Here is a 16,522-nt window from a genome sequence, read left to right as displayed (position 1 = left end):
TAATAACTAGCCTGAACTAGCTAACTGCCTGCTTGGACAAGCTGAAGAGCAGCATGGATCAGATAATGACCAGCTTGAACCAACTAATGACCAGCTAGGACAAGCTAAGGACCAGCTTGAACCAGATAATTTACCAGATTGAGCCATCTAATGACCAACTTAAACCGACAATGGCCAGCCTGGAATAGCTAGTTAAGCTTTAATCAACTAATAACTAGCTTGAACTAGCTAATGACAAGTTTAAAACTGCTAAAACCAGCATCATATGTTCTAAAACAGCTATCAGCATAAGGTGGATTTTCAAACAGGCTTGACATTTTCAAAATTGGTTTCTGGGGAGAACCGTCGCTAACCGCATTTGGTGAATCATAACCTCAGTGCTGACGTTGATTCTGGGACTGGGAACCTGGGAGACCTTTATGAGAGGGACATTCACAGGAAATTAAGCTTTATCTTTTTATGCCTAAACTAAATAAATGGAAAATTGTCTTTCCTTGAGATGCTTGTGAAATCAAAGAAAGAAATGAGGCTTTACTTGAGCTCTAATGTAACGCTTGAGCTGACTCAGTGTTGTCACTTGGCTCAGTGTGCTGGGTTCATTGAGGTGGTTAGCAGAGGACAGGAAGCCTTCTACATGTCCCAAGCATCATGCATATTTATAAACTCAATAATCAACATAAATACAGAGAGACAGATGAAGGGGGAAGCTAGTAACAAGTGAAAGAGTGGGAACATGAAACTGCACACGTACCTCCATTACATAAACAGTCTCTCTGTGTAAACTGTGTTCCATTAAGGTATTTTCACATTAACAGCCCTATACAATAAACAGACCCAGACTGCAATGCTAGTTCAAACCATGATTAAACACTTGCACTTGCTAACATAGATCTTACTTTCCTCTACTGTGTACATGTTAGCATAGGTGCCGAATGCTAGCATTTTCCTCAAACTGCACATTTTGGATATCTGGTTCATGTGGTAAATTTGTGCATTACAGGACATGTGAGACAGAATGGTGAAAAAGAGAAAAAAAGTCTAAACGGACCGATTTGTTTGTTTGTATCTAGATGTTAAATACTTAAAACCAGCAACTAGACCACTCAGGTGCACCTAACCTATATTAGTGTTCCATGTCACTATATGGGACATTTTTTGGTTTGTTTTAATTAGGCTTAAGGATTGGATTGTGGAACTAGCTTATTGACCTACAAAATGACATTAATGGTTATAGATCTCTTTGTTCCTTTGATTAGCGTTCATAACATTTTAAAATGACAATATGCTGTCACCTAGTGGTTTGACTCTCAAACTACACTTAAGTTGCAAAAATCTTTTTCTGTGCTTTTAATTTTTATTTCAGTTCTAGATTTAGTAATTGTACTACCTCAACTTAAACAACTTGACAACTAACTAAAATACGTTTTTCATATAATAATTATATTTTATTTAAGATTTATTTCAATTTTAAGTGATTTTATTTTTTAGTTTAGTAAACAAAAACACTAATTCCAAACCATTCTCTGCTTACTCAATTATGGGTTCATAGTAAACAAGCACTGCTAGATTGATGGATACACCAAGGTTGCTTTTAATTAGCAGTGAGACAAAAAGTAAATTTCAAAATGTGCAATTATTTGCTCACATTTCCTCACAAAAAAACATTGTTAGCTGGTTATTCAGTGTTCCATAGCCAAAGCAATTTGTTATCCTGGGGACAGTAGCACAACCCCATTATAATTTCTTTCTTTTACATTTTCTGAAGGTTATCTGGAAGAGCATTGCCCAATTACAATTTCTGAACTTACTATTGCATTTTTCTGCTCTGTGAAGCCTATTATTTGATACCAGCCAGCCGTAAAACCACAGAAATGAATACTTTTGATGTAATCACATACTGATCCAATAGATTATCGAATCAGGTTTTAATCATTAGAACAAACAAAGAGCTTCCTGTTATTTGTGTGTTTGTGTGTGTAAGCAACACTCCAGGCAATTAATCAATCAAAGAATTTTTGAATGCCAAGAATGGATCTGGCTCTTGAAAAAGCTGCAAAGAAATTATTTGTCTTTTGAACATTTGCATTGTTTGCATTGGGAATAATCTGGGAATCTGATCAACCACATTGGACACTCTGGCACAATGTCTTTCTTCAAAGAGCTGCTCTCAGGCTTCATTAGTGGCTTCATTAGTGTTCTCACATCTCTGAGCACTTGTAATCAGGTTGATGATGAGAACTGGGTATTTCACGGCTCAAGTTGCCAACTGAAAGAATTATCGATAGTCAGTGTTGGGGGTAACGCATTACAAGTAACTTGAGTTACGTAATCAGATTACTTTTTTCAAGTAACTAGCAAAGTAATGCATTACTTTTAAGAAAATATCTGAGTTACTTTTTCAAACAAGTAACACAAGTTACTTGTTTTCTCATTTATTGATTGACAGCTAATTGTGAGTAAGTGTAGAGGCGTTGTGTGGAAACATGACGGTTTTTCTAGACTAAATGTGAACATTTACTCCTCTCACTTGCACAAAAACAGAGTCAGTATTCCTTAAAATGAATAAAAACAGTGAAATGCAAACTCAGAATATTACAAAAACCTCCAATAATATGTAAATTAAACAAATAGGCCATACTTTGGTTAATAAAGTGAGATTAAAAACAATGTTGCTGCTGACGTTCAATGATCAAATTCATACTAATAAGCAAATATGACTTTAGATAAACATCACATTTGTGATCAGCCTGAAGCTTATTCATTTCACTTTTGGTATGAAAGGGCCTTTACAAAATTGTCCAGCACAGGTGAGAAAAAGTAACGCAAAAGTAACATAACTCATTACTTTCCATAAAAAGTAACTAAGTAAAATTAGTTACTTTTTTTAAGGAAGTAATGCAATATTGTAATTGATTACTTTAAAAAGTAACTTTCCCAACACTATCGATTATGTTATCTTTTTTTTTTTTTTGTAAAAATATTTAAATAAGATACATTTAGGCCTATAAAAGCAAGATTTGTGCAAAATTGTACATTTATTTTTTTCTTAACCAATTGCCAATTTTTCTTCTTTTAGTCCTTTAAACATATTTCATGGGCCAATGATAGTTATTTGATATATATATATATATATATATATATATATATATATATATATATATATATATATATATATATATATATATATATACATATATATAATGTATATGTGTGTGTGTGTTCTCATATTTTAGATTTACACAAATCTATAAATATATGCTAATTAAAATATGATACTTTACAATAATTTTAAAGACTAATTTTTTGTACTTCTGAAGTAAACAAACTTTAAACACTTGAGAAGCAATACCTAGCTATATCTGTAATATGTTTAATAAAATTATTTTTTCTTAATAAATCTATATATAAATATGATCGAATCATAATTAAATTAAAAAAATATATATATTTTTTTTACTTTTTTGTATTTTGCAAATTTAAACAAAACTTTGCCCTTCATCTTGATCTCGTTGTTCCCTACAGAAGCCTCATCATTTGGCTGAACACAGGGGTGTTGAATTCTGGGTGATGGTCCCAGGACTTGTGGGATTGATGGTGAGAGCACCAGATGGCTCATTAGTGGCACTGAACCAAACTGGCACTGCAGGGAATACCGGATCCACCAAGCTAAACCAACATCTCCAGACACTAAGTAATAGGAGTATATGCAATTTATACACAGACAAACAAACACGCACACACACACACGGATATATCATACATACATTTACACAAACACTCATATGAAAGCACACACATTTTTGATTAGAGCGAGGTCTATGCAATAACTCATATTGACAGCCGCCCGACCAACTTGGCTCGGTGCAACAGGGAGGCAAATCTAATCATTGCACGGTCTAAAAATAACTCCTTTCTCGCTCTCGCTCACTTTTGTTCATGTTTATCTCCCCTCCCTCTTCACGGCTCCTTCTGTTTGCTGTCTCACAGCATATTGTCTTTCTGCCAACTGACAGCGTAACTGTTTCTGCTCATCTGTCTTTGCCGCCGGTCTGGATGTGCCAAATTCAGCTGCGCAAGTAACGTCTGTTTCTCGTTTCACGAACACGGTGAGAATATTATTGACGTTAAATGGTACTTCACGGGTGTGGCAGTCTCGTGGAGGGGGTTATACAGCTCAAAACAGCCCCCTGAGATTATTATTATTGACTATTTGTGCTGATACAATATGTTTGAACAGTAGAGGGCGCCACAAGAATATGATAGAAGCATATTTTAGAGTTGTTATTATTAAAGACCGTAGCATTTCATTCTTTCCCATGAGATATTTTTTCCCCCTCAATGTCTAGATGGCAAACTCAACTTATTAGAAGTCAATATAAGATTCAAAATATCTTGAAATGACTTGAATTGTCACTGGAATACATGTGAGCCACAATCAATATCTGTCATTCATATCAGAGCTGCTCAAAACATGACCAGTGAAGTATAAAATGACCTGCTCTGTCTGTATTGTCTTGTTTGTGATTTGTCAGATGATTCAGTCATCTATTTCTTATCATTTACTAAAAGAGGTGTGACATTCTGAGCAACAGGGCTATTTGAGAGAAATTAGAACAATGGTTGTACATGACAGCCAGCTTTGTGTGTTCCACGCTCGGGCACAATGCCATCTCATTCCCCCTGACAGCTATCATTATTCTTCGTTTTTCTCTGATTTTCTGTCTCTTTCCATCATTGCTTCTGTTATATTTCTTGTGTTGTGATCATCTTCAAATTTTCGCTGCATTTTACACTATAAAATATTTGAGAAAGACATTTAGGAGGGTTGAGAGCGAGAGAGAATAAATGGAAAAAAGCAAAGCATCTCTGTCCCTACAGGCCTCGGGGCAAAGACCGCACTCTTTTCCTTCAGACAGACTAATTTCCATAGTCATGAATTATTCAAATCATTCAGCTTTGACACTCGGGTCTAACTACAACATACACACACGTGCAAGCACACTTTTGCTGCAATAACACACGGGGGTCCAAAACAACATTTTAAAGAGACACTGCATTAATGATGTTACCCAGAGTGTCCTCTGAAGGCTTACTTCAAAGACCTCGGCTACCTGTGCATGACAGAAGATTTGACGGGTTTATGAAGGTCAGTCTGTTAAATAGCTCAAATCCAGACAAATGAAAGCATCAGGAAGTTTCAATAGTCAAGAAACAAGATGGTGGAAGTTTCCTGAGTTGATCGTTTGTTGTTATTAATATTATTATTTTACAACTGAAGACTTCTGATCTGAAATTTTCTTCTAAAATAATCATTTTTATCAAGCTTGTATGTTTAGGTTCAGTGATTCCACTTTAATGGCAATTAATAGGTCCTTTTCATTGCCATTAAAGTGAAATAACTGAACATGTACATACGAGCTTGATAAAAATGCTTATTTTAGAAGAAAATTTCAGACGGCACTTAGAGGCTTTTGCATCTGAAGTGTTCAATTATAATTAATATTTACTAGCTCCATTTTGTTTATTAATATTATTGTTTTCTCTTTTTTTTGTCTCTGTTTTTGTGTATTAATGCTTTGGCAATATTGCATGCAAAATATTCGTGCCAATAAAATACGTTGAATTTGAAATGCATTTCATTTTTTGTGTTTAGATATTTGAATAATTTCACAAAATTAAATACTATGTAATTAAACTTAAATTATTTTTTTAAATTTTACTGTACTTTATTTTATCCATTAAATTTACTATTTTATAAACATTATTGACCCCCCTTTTTTTTTAAATGTATAGAATTTTTTGGGAAACATTGCTTGTCAAACCGTCATTATTCTAAAATGTATTATTCTCAATTCTCCTGCTCTATCAGTGGAATATTAATCTTTAAAACCGCACCAAAAACACTGGACTAATGAAAGAGGTGGGCTTAAATATGTTGTCGCAACACAATTTTCTGCATCCATCCTTAATATCTGTCCTTTGATTATGATTTACAATTGGTTTGGCCTTAATCTCAGTCTCAGCATGAGCCAGATTACCACAAATCTCCGATTTACTGTAGGTGGGAGAGGAAAGGATCATTCTTTCATTCCAGCTCAGACTTCACAGGGGACCCGTAGGGGACCTCAAGGGTGTTTGAAGCAAGAACTATTTCTGATTCCTACTTCCAAGCTGGAAAATGCTTTTTTCAAGCACTTTTGTAGACTGAAACAGGCAGAGTGGATCTACAATCTGCTAAGGGAAGACCGGGACCTAAACATCTGGACGAATGCCTCATCACCATCAGAGATAAAAAGTAGATGGATCCTTTCCAAATACAGTCTCAGTGATCACACTAGCCACAGTTATTGAAAGAGACTATCACTTGAAGTAGGGTATTGCGATTTCCTAATGTATTAACTTTACTGAAATTAATATTTCTGGTACTGTGTAATATTTTATGTACTGTTTTTGTGTATTGATGCTTTGGCTACATTGCATGCCATATAGGCTGAAGTTAATCTCAGTTATATTTTATTATTATATAGGCCTTTGAGTTTATCTTATTTTATGCCATTGTACTGAACCATTACATGCAAAATTATGCCACTCAAAACGTGAAACTGAATTTAAATTAAGAGTGATAGAGACCAATAGAGAGAGAGAGAGTGCGCGCGTGCTTGTGCAGGCGAGAGAGAGAGAGAGAGAGAGCGCGCGCGCGAGTGCTCGCTCTGGTCAGTCGGGCATGTCCAGATGAGTCCCGTATCCTCATCCATCAGCTGAGAGGACTTTTGCTCCGCCGATTTTCTTTCAGAACTCACACAGGTATCAGTGAACATTCAGACTTCACGCGCACCTGGCGGCTTATCTGAGGCTCAGCCTACAGGGCGTGGAAAAGCAGGGAATTGTTTTCGACGCTGGATTCCCAACATCGCCCATAGTTCTTCGGATTTCCCTAACAAAGTGTACTGCCTCCCCGGCTTTTTCCAAGGAATACTGTTTTTTCCCCCTACTAGCTTCAGTGGTCTACTTGGGAGACGAATAATGTAAATCCTTTATCGCTATCGGTCTCTGGCAGTTTACGAAGAGAAATCTTGATCTGCCATCGCGAGTTGTTTCTCCAGAAAGGTGAGTGTTGAACTTTCTGTTTGTTTCAACTGACTATGGTTTACATTTTTCAGTCGCGTATGTTTGTAAACATCTAAAACAACGTCTTTATTTCAATGAGTCTCGCGCGGTATCAGACTTTAACTATTATCGTTACGTTTGGGAGCGTATTGTAAATTAAATCAGATTAAAGCAGTAGATTTTTATGATTTAAAGTGCATTCACAGTCACCGTTTTGTAACACAACTCAAACAACGAGTCTCATTGACACAACTTTGTAGCATATTGTTTCAGTTTTACGCTGTTTAAATATGTAAATAAGCGATAAAGCACGCGCTGGGGTCGTGAGAATGTGGAAATATATGCGACGTCGATTAGGCTGTGTTTAATACAATAAAGCGCCATGGTGCTGATATTCTTTACCATGGTTGTATTCCAAGAATACCATGGTATATATCCAGGGGGGAAAACATGATATTAGTAGGCTAATACTTGTATGTCAAAAACATTTTAATACCATGATACTTTTGTTAAGTGTCACAGTTTGGCTATTCATTCGTTTTTTGAGGTCTTAAAGAAACAAGAAACAAGATTTTCGGGTTTTACATATGTTTGCATGTTGTTAGTCTTAACTCAAGCTGCTCTCCTTTACTCGGTCTGTTTGCTTTTTGTAACCGGATGTTTGTTCCTGTAACACTGTGCTGACATATGCTTTCTTAATAGATCCCATCTAAGATGCTCCTTTAGTGATGTGAAACAAGGTTTAATGATTGGATATTTAGTAATACATGTTGTGTTTGATTGGCCGTGAACCATTTGTCACAGCCCGAAGAAAGCACAGCCATCTCTGTTCCTGTCGTCAGCTTCTGACGAGTTTCACTTCCCTTCATTTCATTTTCTCCTTGCTTATTTATTCTCCCAATTACACCCAGCTCTCATATTATACAAGCTGTTGTGATAAAATCAACTGTAATGGGGGTAATCAAATTTCCCTTTGCTCTGTAATTGGATGGCTGCGTTGCTGTTTGTATTGCAGTGAAGTTCATTGCTGACAATGTTGCACAACTGATAACTTTGAATGTTTGTAAATGGCAGTGTACAAGTTAGGGGCAACTTGAAAAGCTCACCCGGATGGATTATTCCAGATTGACATTGATGACAGATGGCATCTAATACTAATACATAATGTTTCTGGGAATTATTCTGTGTGCTTAAAGGGTTAATTCACCCAAAAATGAAAATTCTGCCATTTACTCACCCTTATGTCGTTCCAAATCCGTAAGACAGTCGTTCATCTTCGGAACACAGGTGAAGATATTTTTAATGAAATCTGAAAGCTTTCTGTTCCTGCTTTGACAGCTACGCAACAACCATTTTGATGCTTCAAAAAGATCATAAAAAGATTGTAAAACTAATCCATATGAATTGAGTGGTTTTGTCCAATTTTTCTGAAGAGACACGATCACGAATTTAGGCTTTTTATTCACATATAAACATTCATCAGAATCAAAGTGGCAGTTGCATAGCTGTCAGTGGAGAGACAGAAATTGCTCAGATTTCATTAAACATCACCATTTGTGTTCCAAAAGTCTTGGGGGTTTGGAAGTAAATGATGACAGAATTTTCATTTGTGAGTGAACTAACCCTTTAATCCTTATTTATTAAAACCCATCTTAACCACATTCCCTACTGCCTCTTATAATATAAAAAACAGGAGTGTTTTTGATTAGCCTACATTAATTTTAGTGAGCTTGCATCAATTTGATGACTGTAATTAGTAGAATATTAGCTCCTTTAATGGGTGTTATTAACAATTACCATTTGTTGCCATAAGACTTTAGTTTATCTTCAAAGCAAAAATGAAGAGATTTTTAATGAAATCTGAGAGCTCTCTGTCCTGCCATTCAGAACTCTGACACTTCAAGAAGACTTGGATTAAACCACTCAATTCATATGGACTTCTTTTACAGTCTCGTTTTGAAGTATCAGAATTTTGGGTGAGTAGACTTTCAATCCGCTCGTTTAGTCTGACGTCACGCGTCAATGTTTCAGATGCCAAAAGCAAACAACAAACTGTATTAAAGGGTTAGTTCACCCAAAAATGAAAATTCTGTCATTGATTACTCACCCTCATGTCGTTCCACACCCGTAAGACCTTCATTAATCTTCGCAACACAAATCTAAGATATTTTAGTTAAATCCGATGGCTCAGTGAGGCCTCCATAGGGAGCAATGACACTTCCTCTCTCAAGATCCATAAAGGTACTAAAAACATATTTAAATCAGTTCATGTGAGTACAGTGGTTCAATATCAATATTATAAAGCGACGAGAATATTTTTGGTGCGCCAAAAAAAACCCAAAATAACGACTTATATAGTGATGGCCGATTTCAAAACACTGCTTCAGGAAGCTTCGGAGAATAAATGAATCAGTGTATCGAATCTTCTGTTCGGAGCGCCAAAGTCACGTGATTTCAGCAGTTTTGAAATTGGCCATCACTAAATAAGTCGTTTTTTTGGCGCACCAAAAATATTGTTGTCGCTTTCTAATATTAATATTGAACCACTGTACTCACATGAACTGATTTAAATATGTTTTTAGTACATTAATGGATCTTGAGAGATGAAATGTCATTGCTCTGTATGGAGGCCTCACTGAGCCATCGGATTTCAACTAAAATATCTTAATTTGTGTTCCAAAGATTAATGAAGGTCTCACGGGTGTGGAACAGCATGAGGGTGAGTAATAAATGACAGAATTGTCATTCTTGGGTGAACTAACCCTTTAATATACACTCTTGGTGTGCTGTAAAACTACTGAAAAATCATAACCTTCATACTGAAATCCCAGATGGCCAGACAGTGATTTATCTTTTATAAATTGTTACAATATGTCAATGTGTCTGTGAGCCCATAGACTGTATGTGTACTGGGGTTTTAACAGCTTAGCTTGTGCAATATGAAAAAAATCATGCTCATGGCTGTTGAAATGGTATTACTATTCTCACTTAAAATGAGAGGAGACTTGGACCAGTATTCCTTACGTCATGACTTAAAGGGTTAGTTCACCCAAAAATGAAAATTCTATTATTAATTCCTCATCCTCATGTCGTTCCACACCCGTAAGACCTTGGTTCATCTTCGGAACACATATCAAGTTATTTTTTTCATAAAATCCGATGGCTCAGTGAGGTCTCCATTGCCAGCAAGTTAATTAACTCTTTCAATGCCCAGAAAGTTACTAAAGACATATTTAAAACGGTTCATGTGCCTACAGTGGTCAAATCTTAATGTTATGAAGCGACGAGAATGCTTTTTGTGTGCCAAAAAAACAAAATAACGACTTTATTCAACAATATCTAGTGATGGGCGATTTCAAAACACTGCTTCATGAAGCTTTGAAGGTTTACAAGTCGTTTGTTTCGAATCAGTGGTTTGGAGTGCGTATCAGACTACCAAAGCTCCCAAGTGGTGAACCATTGAAATTTCTAAACACTTATGACATAACGAAGCACCGTTTACAGAAATCACATTTTCTTTCATGCTCAGAAACACTGATTTGAAACAAAAGATTCGTAAAGCTTATTTTGTGTTCCGAAGATGTTAGATGAAGTGGATGGAGGGACCGAAATCTCTCAGATTTCAATAAAATATCTTCATTTGTATTCTAAAGATGAAGTCTTATGGGTTTGGAACAAAATGAAGGTGAGTAAATGATAACAGAATTTTCATTTCAGACTGTTCTATTACTGTGTGGAAATATTCAGAAACTTGAAATTCCAATTTCTCTAATTATTATTTAAATAAGTTGTTAATTATTAAAGTCATTTAATATGCATAAATGAGCGCAAAACTTTATTTGGATTCTTCTGTATGAGAACGATCCTGTAGCTTAGTGATTCAGAGCAGGAAGTCATCCGGCCCCCTCAAGGTCAAAGATCAATGGTCAAAAACAGACAGCGTGGAGAGAGAGAGTGCGCTCTTTTTACCACTCTTTCTTCCTTCATTCTATGAGCAATGACTGTGTTTATTTGTGTTTCTTATTGAGGAACAAGCAGTACACAGTGGCCTCATTCATGCACTTCCTGAGGACTTTGTGTGTTTGTATTTGTTCATGCCTCCCATAAAACATGGATCAGGCTTCTATGAGTCTTGATTAAAGAATCATGATAATCACGTGAAACCCTCCTCTTCATGTTTTGAGTCACTGACGTGTGTCCCAAAAGGTCCTTTGGTCTGTGATATCAGAGTGTTGATTGTTATGAGAGTGATAGTGCTGAATAATTGGCGCTAAAGATAGCCAAATGCGAAGAAGTGTTTTCTGCTGACAGTGCGTACAGTATGTATCTGTGTTTGTGGTTTCATTGTCCTTGTTCGTACATCTTCACGTGGCCTGCTGTATAAGTCCATCTGTGGTCTGGATGTTCTCACTTCCTGAACAACCCACACATTTATGAGCTAATCACAAAGGCTTTTCTCTGTGTTGTGTATTATGATTGTAAAGAACACTTGCTTGAATAGTAGGGGTAGAATTGTTTTTGCATGGTTAGTTTTTTTTTTTTCTCTCGAAGTTATGTTTAGTGTTGCTTATAATTATGTAACTCCAATTATTTTTGTTTTGCATAATATAAAATTAAACAGATCTCAGAACAGGGATTGTTCACCAAATTCACCCTCATGTTGTTTTCAAACCTGTATGACTGACTTCCGCAGAACATTAGAAAAATTTGAAGAATGCAAAAGCACCATTAAAGTATCTTAAAAGTGGTCCATGTGACTTTTGTGCTTTTATTTTAAATCTTCTGAAGATTTTGAGTCGGTGTGTTGATCTTGAGAATCAGTTCAACAAGTCAATCAGGCTAGTTTACCACTGAAAAGATTTGACTCATTCATAATGATTCAGAATGATTCATTCATAAATTTTCATTAAGGCTGGTTTTCAAAATTGGAATATATCACACAAATCATATGAACTACTTTTATAGTGCTTTAATGTTCTTTTTGGAGTTTAACAACTCTAGTACACATTTATATTAAACATATTAGTCAGGTTTTTCTTTAAAAAGTCACCTTGACGACATGAGTGTTAATAATGGCACAATTTTCATTTTTTGGGTGAACTATCCCTTTAAGTTTTTTCAAAGAAGATCTTAATGCAGAGTGCGCTGCTAACTGCTGTGACGGGATCATTAGGCCAGTGAGTTGAACTTGAGAAGTGGATCAGTTTGATTCATGAACATATCATTCAGGCTGGTTATGTGAACCGGATCAACCATTTCCTTAAGATTTGACTCAAAAGAGCCATTCGTTCATGAACTCTCATAAACTCTCAGTAAGGCTGATGTCAAGGCTTAAGAAGACTTGGAAATTTTTTGAATACTTTTATGGTGCCTCTAGTTTGTTTTGGCCAGAATATTCTTTAAAATTCAGCTTTTGTGTTGCACAGATTAAGGAAAGTTTTTCTTTGGCCCACATACATAGATATTATTCGAACATATAAAAATGTAATACGCACGTAATTAATAATTATAATAGTAAAAGTTTGGTGGTGAACTATCCCTTTAAGGTCAGCTAACCTTTGTAGTCCCGTATGCCCCAAAACATCCTTCTGCAGGTTGCCCTTCTCTGTCAGCTTTTGCAATTGAAGAAAGCATCTTGTCAATCTGAGAAAGGCACTTCAGCTTCATATTCTGTGATGCTAATGGATTTCTATGGGCACTAATTTAGGCCTATGTCACGCTAATGGATCTGCACTGGTAGATTGTGCTGAGAATAATGAAAAAGCTGCACAAAGGCCGATGTCTATCGAGAAGCCGCCACTTTGCCACAATGCCTGATACAACCTCGTTTCCCTCTTCCAATCAGCTTTATTTAATACAGAATGTGGCTTTCGGGCATCATATTTAATTATGAAGAATGAGGTGGCGAGGAATTGTTAGATGGAGACATGCCAGGGCATGTTATGATGTCCTAGAGCACATGTCTTCTGGGGTTGGAGCAGGCAGACTCGTTTGCTCACATCACCCTTCTTGTACATTATCAGGGGACAAAGGTTATGTTTATTTCAGACTTCCATTTAAGCTGTTGCCGTGTACTGCCTGGTGCATTAATGTTTGTGATGAGAGATATAGTTCTGTTTTTTGTGCCTATGCTTCTTCTAAACTTCAGTCACATACTTCAGCACTGGCAGTCATTGATTTGTGTATGGATAACCTCACGGGTGCCGTTCCCTATACTGAGAAGGCATAGAACTGCTTTTTTTCAGAGAGTTATATGAAATAAGAATGGTTTTGCTCAGAGTTTGTACTCAATTAATATGGGTTTTTCAACAGCTGATACCTAGAGAGCAGGGTAGCTGTTATAATGTTAATGCTAATCCAGTGGCAATTGACCTTCTGTAGAGTTAATGCTTAATAAACGCTAATAATTTAATAATAATGTTAAATGTAATTGATTTAACATTTGCCATTTAAATTGATTGATTGAATTTGGTTTTTATTATTTTTTATTATTATTATTATTATTATTATTTATTTATACAATATAGTATAGAATTTGTATATTGGCCATTTATTGGCTAATGAAAAATGTTTAATTATGGTGCATCATTAGCTGAAATTTTTACACTATTTACTTGGCTTATTTATTATTATTAATTAAAAAGGCTGTTGGCAGATTGACTGACTCATTTTTGTAGTGTTTAATTTATTTTGACAATAGTATAGAATTGTAATATCAGCCATTTATTGGGTCTCAAAATGCTTAAATTTTACACTATTTACTCAATTTTATTTTTACTATTAATTGACAAAGCTGTTGCTATAGATTGACTGATGAGTTTTTAGTGTTGTATGTTTTATTTTATGTACAATATTGTATAGAACTTTATTGGCCATTTACCGGTTATCGAAAAATGTCTGTAAAAATAATATCGGCTGATATCGATTAAATTTTTAATTGTGGTCCATCTCTTGCTTAAATTCAAAACTATTTACTCAGTTAAATTTTCTAATATTGACATGGCTTTTGGTACATTTGGCTTAAAAGTAGCAGAATCCTTTCATTGGCAAATATTAGCTGGCCTGGCAGATAAATCAATGCACAGTGCTGGTGTAAAAATATAAAGTTATAGCTGATGTCTTAACAGAACTTCAGTTGCTTTTACAGAAGTGAGTTTAGACTCCTGATGTTTGGACTTTGTGTAAAGGTCAGTGTCATCAACACTTCTTCTGTTTTGTTTGTGCTAGTTTCTGACAAACTGGATCTGTATGACAGTCCTCTGTACAATGATTCAGTGAATAGGCATGTCAGCTCTGCGTTTTTTGACCGTACTTGTCACGTCCGTGGGTGTGACTTTAGTGCGTGTGTGAGGGTGGGCATTGTCTCTAATTTTAGTTGATCGTATTAATTAGTAACTTGGTATCAGCGTCATGCATAGAACAATTGAGCGAATTCTCACAGTAATGTCTCTGGTGCATTTCAGGGTTCATACGAGACGGCCTCTCTGCTTTTAAACGGTTTGTTTAGGAACCTGTCACTAACCACAGATCCATTAGCTGCCCTTGTGGGGTGTTTTGGCAGGTGTGTATACTTTCTGTCAGGCTGGGAAAAGTGTGTGTGTGTGTGTGTGTGGCCAAACACGTGGGTGGTGTCAGCAGGTGTCAAAGAGTGTTTGAGGTGAGATCACACTACTTCTTCTGCATCTGAGTGACAGCTGTAAGTCTCCCGTGGACACACACATGATGCCACATCCCCCGATCCCCTACCGTGTCTCACAACACATATGGAGCCTCCCACAAACCCGCAACCTGTCGTCCTGTCTGGCTGTCTCTTTCTCCGTAGTTAAAGTCTGACAAAAGCTCATAATGAACCGAAGTGGCCATTAGGATGATTGATTGCTTCATTCATTCGTCTGTTCACCACCTTTATTACCCTAGAAAGTGTATTTAACATCATGACATGATGATCTGTACCTCAAAAGGCCATTTTTAATGTAATCATGATCATCATTAGGGTTTATTTTTTTGTTTGGGAATAAAATGACCAACGTCTTTCACTTTGAATTCAGTCGGCAAGCTCTTTAGGGTCAGGTTACGCTTCTATGAACGCTAAATCCCTTTCAACCAGAAACATGAGGACTTTGACCCGGGTTTTACAACGTTACACAATCCTAACAAAAGTCCATTGACTGAGCAGCTATTGAACAAGGTGCTTGTCCTTACAGACTCGCTCTGTGTTCTGACTGTTTTAGGAGGCTTCCAAGATTGAAACTATTGCTGTTTTGAAGACCCTCCAACTGAGTTCTCCCTTCCAGCTTGCTTTTTATTCAGGGTCCTGAAAAAAAACAAGAACATGTTCTACTCGCTGCTTGCCAGGAGAGTGAGAGAGGTGGCAACATCTATTCATCTCTGCCCTAATGTCAGTCAAGTGCTTCTCATTTGCAGAACTTCAAAGCAGACGCTGCTTTTCTGCATTTAGCTCCATCTAATTTGGATGATAAATGTACTTGCGTAACGGCGCGACTTGATAAACCGCACAGAAACTCAACAGGAGCTGCAGCCGTGCAAAAATGACACGCACTGTTTATATAAACACATCCCACTGAGTCATGTAGGTCCAAATCTTGAATACACAAAAACACTTGGAACCTTCCCATGGTCTTCGGCCCTGGCCAAAAATGAGGCCCATGTGAAATGACATATGGCTGATTCATGTGGTCTTTGTATAACAGAGTGGCTTTTCCAGTTTTATAGAGTCATTTTTAACATTGGCAGATTATTTTGTGCTATTTTTGTTGTGTATGGCTTCAGAAAGGTAACAGAGTTACAGTTTGACAATTGCAAGCCTTGTAGGTATTGAACATTTTATAAAGAATATGATGTTGATTTTCTACAAAAATCCCCTTAACCATCCATCCATCCATCCATCCATCCATCCATCCATCCATCCATCCATCCATCCATCCATCCATCCATCCATCCATCCATCCATCCATCCATCCATCCATCCATCCATCCATCCATCCATCCATCCATCCATCCATCCATCCATCCATCCATCCATCCATCCATCCATCCATCCATCCATCCGACCTCTTTTGAATACATTTATTCATCCTCCTACAGCTGGATATTAACACTTTGTGTATTTTGCTTTTTGTCACATTTATTTTTTTCATGAAAAAGCTGCTTAAAAGACTTGCTAGTTGGCCTTTTGTGTCTGTGATATGTACCGGTGAATTGCTCCTCGATAACATTGACACAGCGGGATTTAATTCCTCCACGGGCATCAGCGGTAGTGCTGTTAATCCTCAAACAGTCCAATTTCCTCACACTGAGCTTTAATTTTAATTATCATCTTTAAAATACTGCTAATATTTTGTCCTGCTGTGCTGTGCCAGTAGCCCTGAGCTGTAGGATATTTCCTCTTCCCTTT

General features: G+C 36.5%; 1 protein-coding gene across 2 annotated transcripts in view; it reads left to right on the top strand.

Moving 5' to 3' along the window:
- The first annotated feature begins 6,700 nt into the window (after positions 1–6,700).
- Positions 6,701–16,522, top strand: part of plxnb2a.1 (plexin b2a, tandem duplicate 1) — a 118,506-nt gene continuing 108,684 nt past the window's right edge. For both annotated transcript variants that reach the window (XM_067391847.1, XM_067391848.1), the window contains exon 1: positions 6,701–7,107. The gene's annotated coding sequence lies outside the window, so the exon portion shown is untranslated. The remainder of the gene's footprint in view (positions 7,108–16,522) is intronic.

Source organism: Chanodichthys erythropterus, chromosome 8 (genome assembly GCF_024489055.1).
Source record: "Chanodichthys erythropterus isolate Z2021 chromosome 8, ASM2448905v1, whole genome shotgun sequence".
Taxonomy (NCBI): Eukaryota; Metazoa; Chordata; class Actinopteri; order Cypriniformes; family Xenocyprididae; genus Chanodichthys; species Chanodichthys erythropterus.
Note: the sequence above shows the minus strand (reverse complement) of the source record. Positions and strands in the feature narration are given on the sequence as shown.